Here is a 6,923-nt window from a genome sequence, read left to right as displayed (position 1 = left end):
GTATTATGTAGCAATTAACATAATACGATTCAAATTATTGGCTGTTCTCACTCAATACCAAATCTCCTTGAGATAATACTGGATGTCTTCATTCTTCTACATGACCCACAATGTGCACCCATGTTCTTGAGCAAAAGCAATCCCATGAATACAAGTACGAGTACCAAATTAAATTAATGACCAATATAATATGAGCACATGCTATCTCCAAAATGGCAAAACCAGGAAGAATCATAGGCCAGGCCTCAAATGTGATAAACATATGGCTGGAGTTAAGAAGGATGTCAAGGGATGCCAAGAAGAACAAGAAAGGCTTCTACAGATACTTCAGCCGAAAAGGGAAAGTCCAGGATGGCATATTTCCCTAGGGAGTGATACGGACAAACTGGTAACAAAAGATGAGGAAAAGACTGAGCTACTTAACTTTTTTGCCTCAGTCTTCTTGATAACTGCTCATCACATAGCTCTCAAATGTTTCTTTTGTTAGGAGGGGATTGGGGAAGCAATGTTTCTCCCACTGTAAGCGAAGATCAGGTTTGTGATCACCTGAGGAACCTGAACATCCATGAGTCTATGTGTCCAGTTGAGATGTAGCCCAGAGTCCTGAGCGAATTAACTGATGTAGTCACAAAGCCACTCTCAATAGTACTTGAGAAGATCATGGTAATCAGGGGAAGTCCTTGTTGACTGGAAAAAAGGCAACATCATACTCATTTTTATGAAGGGTAAAAAGGATGACTGCAGGAACTACCGACCTGTCAGACTCATCTTTGTGCTGGGAAAGATCATGGAGCAGATCCTCCTGGAATCTATGGTAAGGCACATGGAAGATAAGGAGGTGATATGGGAGAACCAGCATGGCTTCATCAAGGGCAAATCCTGTTTGAACAACCTAGTGGACTTTTATGATGGTATCACTGTACAAGGGAAGAGCCACTGATGTCATCAGTGATAGATAGCCATCTATAGGCCTTTGACTCTACAACATTCTTCTCTCCAAATTGGAAAGATGTGGATTTGATGGCTGGACTGTTCAACGGATGAAGAACTGGCTGTCGGATCAAGTCCACAGAGTGGTGGTCAATGTCTCAATATATGGATGGACATCAGTGACTACTGGTATACCCCAGGGTTCAGTGCTGGGACCAACACTCTTTAATATCTTTATCAGTGACATTGATGGTGGGGTGGAGTGTATCCTCAGCAAGTTTGCTGATGACAACAAGCTGTGGGTTGTGGTCACTACACCAGAGGGAGGGGATGCCATTTAGAGGAACCTAGACAGGCTAGGGCAGTGGACCAGGTGAACCTCACGAGAACAAAAAGTTCAAATCCAAAGTCTTGCAACTGGGTTGAGGCAATATCCACTACTAGTACAATCTGCAGGATAAAAGTATTGAACACAGCCCTGCTGAAAAAGATCTGGGGTACTGATGGGTTACATGCAGGACATGAGCCAGTAATGTGCCCTCGCAGCCTGGAAAGCCTGGGCTGCATCAGGAAAGCTGGGCTGCATCAAAAGAAGCATGGCCAGCAGGTCAAGGGAGATGATCACACCCCTCTATTCTGTGCTGATGAGGCCTTATCTGGAGTTCTGCATCCAAGTGTGGAGTCCTCAGTACAGGAGAGATGCAGACCTTTTGGATCACGTCCAGAGGAGAGCCACAAAAATGACTCAGGGGATGGAACACCTTTTCTATGAAGACAGGCTGAGAGAGCTGGGGCTCTTCAGCCTGGAGAAAATAAGGTTCTGGGAGGACTTGACAAGAGGCATTTAATTTTAAGGGGAGCTACAGGAAAGAAGGGGATAGACACTTTAGCAGGGTCTGTTGTAACAGAGCCAGGAGAAGTGGTTTCAAGCTTAAAGAGAGTAGGTTGGATATAAGGAAAAAGTCTTTTACACTGAGGGTGGTGAGACACTGGAACAGGTTGTCAAGAGATGTAATGGATGCCCCATCCCTGGAGACTTTGAAGGCAAGGCTTAATCAGACCTTAGGCAACCTGATCTAACTGTGGTGTCCATGTTCACTGTAGGGGAGTTGACTAGATGGCATTTAAAGGTCTCTTCCAACTGTAACAATTCTGATTCTAAGAAAAACAAACTTAAAAGCAAATAAAACCACATTGTGAATGAAAGATCAACATCGTGACCAGCAGCTATTAAGCTACTACGCCACTTATAACTATTTTATTTTAATATGCTCTGGTCAGATAAGTATATTAATTAAAAATGAAATGCAAGCCATTCATTGCAAATTTTATTCTTCTCTTAGTGATGTATGTCCTCTTCACTGCTGACCTTGGCTGGTGCTGTCACCAAGGTCACAAATGTACTGCAATCTGCAGAAAACTGGTAGAAAACTGAGCATTTTGAAACATCCTTGGATTTCTGATAGATTCTGCTTAAGTTGCAGAATCTGCATTCCTACTTTCCATTGGCACATTTTGCAATGGGTAGGTTTCACCATCTGTCTCCTCTGCACTGCTGAGTACAACTCATTCTGTCCTTGCTCTGGCATGCACCACCAGATAGCAATGGCTCCATCACCAGCTTAAAGTGGGCAGATGCAAGTGAGTAGGATTTATCAATTCATCACTGTTTCTTTAGATTTGCATTGGCGTAAATCCATTGAATTCCACAGCACTAAGCAGGAATAATACTTCATCAAGTCTGCCATTCCTTCCGCTCCCCACACACACTCCTCACTTAAGCTACAGCTTTCATCCAACAGCGTGTGAACAGTCATGTTACAGAGCAAAAAGTTTTAAATATCAGTCACTTGTAGAGGAGGCAATTTGTCAAAGGTTTCTTTCTCTCCACTTGTGAAATTGACTGGAGAACCAGCACATCGATCACCATTATGATCATCATCCATCCAGTCAAAGCATGGAGCTTCTCCCTCCTGTGTGTATTAATTCTCCACTCTTTTAGCAGAAGACAGGAAGTGTCACCTGTGTTTACTGAATGGACCAAGAAGGGACACCAATAAGAACCGTGTTTTCTGACTCTCAGTACCTTAGAAACATGCTTAATTATTTATGAAACCAATGCACATCTATGTTAAAGATGAGACTGGCCACCAAATCTTTCCATCTCCATCAAACTCAGCCCAAGGTAATGTGTGTGGATGATTTCAAAGATGCCAGTTAAAAACACAGCCAATTTTTCTCTTAGCAACACTGACAGTTGCCAGGAAACAGCAACTTGATGTTACTATGGTGACGTGGGATACAAAAGCCACATGTCACATAACACCCACCTGCAGAAGAATGTGAGAAACTCACCTTGACTCTTTCTTTCCTTCTCAGATGAGAAGGTAGGTAAGAAATAAATCCTCTAAAGTGACAGATATGCCAGCACAAAACAGGCACAATGTTGTTGCCACCTCCAGCATACACAGTCACTTGGAGAGATCACCAGGATGTACTGCATCCCGGTAGCATCCAGGGGATGTTGCAATGACTGAGTACCTAGTTGACATGAATGGTAAGGAGAGGTAGCAGGTTTTATAAGGTCTTATGAAGGAGGAACCTTGAGAAATACAAGATGGCAGAGGTGCATTGAGCTATCCAGAAACACCATTGTTGAAAACAAGCACACACGGGAGGAAAGAAAAACCTCATGCTTTGACTGGCTGGATGACTCCACTGCATGTTCTGCAAGAAGCAATAGCAGGGAGATAACTGGGCATTTTTTCTTTGTTGCTTCCTTGTAACTTCTCAGTTTTTAAACACATAAACTTTGTCAGTGACATATTAGTTATGTAGCCCTGTGGCCCCCCTAACGCAGGGCCACATAACTAATAATTCATTTTGAGGCATCTACCACTTAGGCTGCGGATGGAGAGAACACTCCATGCAAGCGCGCAAGCAGAGACAGACAATTTTCTTCATAATCATATAGTGGATTACATATTTCGCCTAGCAGCTTGCAGTGCCACCACATTTGTGCAAAAAAACAACAGGATGCCATCCCTCTTGGGAAAATGAAAAGGAGGTTATCTACATCTCCTCTGGTATGTTTATTACTTCCAACACCAAGAACTTAGAGCTTCACAAAGAATAGCTCCAGCTTTGGAAATATGTTAATTTTTGTCTTTTCCTGCATTGGGAGAAACCAACTAGCTCTGTCCAGGCAGTCTTTTGGAGAACAAACTATATCTTCTTGTGCAAGGGTGTCCAACATTTTGGCTTGTCTGGGCCACTAGCAGAGAATAGGAAAAATCTTGGGACACTTATAAAATATATAAAACAGTTAATGTATATAAGTAACAAAACTTTTTAATATGCATATCTTTTTATTAAAACATTAGAAAAAATAGAGCTAAATAACATAAAACTAGTGGGATATTTGACCTTATTTTTGTGAAACTAACGCATCATTCTGGTTTGATGGAAGTGGCTGCAATTCCTAGTGAGTTCTCAAGGTGCCCGTCAGAGATTTTGATTAAATGCTATTCTTCATCCTTGAGAATAGTTGTTCTCGAATGTACATACATCCAAAAAGTGATGATATGAATAAGGCATATGGTCACTCTCTCAATTTCAGGTTTCAAACCCATTTTTTAGGGCCCAGCACCTGAGTTTGGGTTTCAGAGAGTCACTCTCAGTGTCCAAAACCTCACTATAGGACCCAGAGCCTCATTTTAAGGAACAAACCTTCGTTTTTAGGGCACAAACAATCTGTTAAAGTTCTAAACTCCCTTTTAGTGGCTAGAAAGTGTACTAATAGGAACTGGAGGCTCTGTTTAACAGACTATGGCATTAAGCACCAAACCCATATTTTCAGGGCCTGTAACCTATATTTGGTATCCAAAACCATTGTTGTATCACTTGTAGCCTAATTTTTCAGGTCTGGAGTCTTATTTTAGGGCTCAAAACATTCTTTTTAGGGCCCAAAGCCCTTTTTTGAGTGGCCGTGGTATTCTCTGAGAAGACAAACTTCCTTCTAGAGATCAAGGCCTGAATTTTAGAGCCCAAAGTCTCCTTGAGGCCAGTTCTCCTCTCACTCATCAACCACCACTTTCATGAGGGCCTAAAGCCTCATTTGAATACTCAAAGCCTCCTTTCAAGTGCCCAAAGCCATATGCCAGTGGCCAAAGTCTGATATTTAGGGCCCCAAAGGGATCAAATGCCCATTTTTGAGAGATCAAAGCATCACTTTAGGATCTAGCTCCTGAGCTGGTGAGTACAAAGTCCCATTTTGAAAGGTTCAAAGCCTCATATTATGATCTAAACCATCCTTTATAGAGCACAACCCTTCTTTTTCCACTCTTCATACTGTCTGCTGTTTGCAGGACTGTGCTTAGCTAATGTATCAAAATACATCAAATTATTACCATAACTTAGTTAGCACTGCACTGTGCCCTCCCTGTGTCCTGGTTTCAGCCCATGCAGTGCCAATTGCACACAAATGTTTGGTTGTTGCTGACTAAGAGGTGTGCACCCTGGGCTGGGCTAGGCCACTTGGCAGGGAAGAGCTACCATCATGATGGTGTGGGGTGGAGGCAGGCCAAAGTCTGAACTGTTCCAGGCTGCATGAGGATTGCAGGCCACAAATTGAATACACCTGTGCTAGTGGGAGCTGTGAACCTTGATGCCAGCACAGGTTTCTGTCTCCTTTTCATAGAAGCTGAATTCCTTTTCCTTGTCATAGAGAAAAAGTCTGTATTTCCTCTATAAAATTGACAGATTGTACCTCATATTCCAAGAACAAAGTAGGAGAAATTAAAGATGAGTGAGAAGACACACCCTCCAAAATGTCTACTCTTCTCCATCACTAGCCTGTGTGGAGGTAAGCCAAAATGAACACTGCTTTTCAGCAGAACACATGTTCTAGAGAGTATGTGGTGCAATCTTTCCCTCATACAGATGGAACAGAGCAACATTCTGGGCTCTCAGCTCCATGTAAAGTATGACAGCTCCTTACTGCATCCTACGCAGGAGGTGAGGTCAAATGCAACAGAAGACTTCAGACCTGTCACTTTGGCTGCACATGGTAACCAAGATGATTATTTCAGTAAAAGCAGGTACTAATTTCTGATCATCTTGTTCCAAAACTACAGATTACTGCAATATGAGCCATGGAGAGGAGAGAAGAAAATGAAAAGCAGTTGGCAAAAAAATCAAATAAAAATATTTATTTTAATGTGGAGAATGAAAAGAACTTTTTTTATCACTTCAAATACTGTTTAGGAACATTTCACTCCAAATTCTTAATAGAAAATGCAAGCAAAGTATTCTCTGTAGAATTTACACATAAAGCAGCTTCGTGGTTGAATCTCCTGAAGTCACATAGTCTCCAATGTCATCCTCTCCACCAAGCACTATGAAAGATACAACTAAAGCTTCCACATCCTGAAATATGCTCCTAAAAGATGTTTTGAAAGCATCAAGAGGTGGAGATACTTCTCTTGATCATTTTCTCCAGGTGATAGCCACTAGTTTTGCAACAAGCCTTAATTTTCTGCACATGCACAAGGTAAATACCAGATCAATTATCTCAAACCAGAGGAGGGTGTGTACTTATACCATCCAGTTCATTATACTAAAAATGCTGGAGTATTTCAGAGACATCCTTCACTAGGATTGTTTATTATTTTTCCACTTCTGGAAGACCTCAGCTGCAATTAAAATCATCAGAAGCATTCTTCCTCCATCCTGTCTGATTGAAGAGCAATGGAAATGCTGTTTGGGTTTTCTGAATGTGGGAACCATGCCAATTAACCTCACTTGAAGCTTCTAACAAACCTGTTTAAGAAACTACACAGCCTACCTCTGCCTTAAGGTTGCTGTTGAGGAAGCTGATGTGTTGTCAGGAATGACAGTAAGCTATGGTTTGTGTTAGAAACTGCTAGTTTCTTCTTATGATTGAAATAAGCAGACCTGCATTTGCTTTTCCTTGGTTTAGTCTCAACCTGAAC

At 41.8% G+C, this 6,923-nt stretch overlaps 1 long non-coding RNA gene across 1 annotated transcript; it reads left to right on the top strand.

The window, feature by feature from the left end:
• Positions 1 to 3,218: 3,218 nt before the first annotated feature.
• Positions 3,219 to 6,149, top strand: LOC116237234 (uncharacterized). The gene is made up of 4 exons (XR_004168690.1): positions 3,219 to 3,317; positions 5,692 to 5,794; positions 5,872 to 5,946; positions 6,066 to 6,149. It is a non-coding gene; the product is annotated as an uncharacterized LOC116237234 (long non-coding RNA).
• Positions 6,150 to 6,923: the final 774 nt, after the last annotated feature.

The sequence above is a fragment of the Phasianus colchicus genome, chromosome 1, assembly GCF_987193195.1.
Source record: "Phasianus colchicus chromosome 1, bPhaCol1.hap1.1, whole genome shotgun sequence".
Classification (NCBI taxonomy): Eukaryota; Metazoa; Chordata; class Aves; order Galliformes; family Phasianidae; genus Phasianus; species Phasianus colchicus.
The sequence above is the reverse complement of the archived record's forward strand: the minus strand, read 5'-3'. Positions and strand labels throughout refer to the sequence as shown.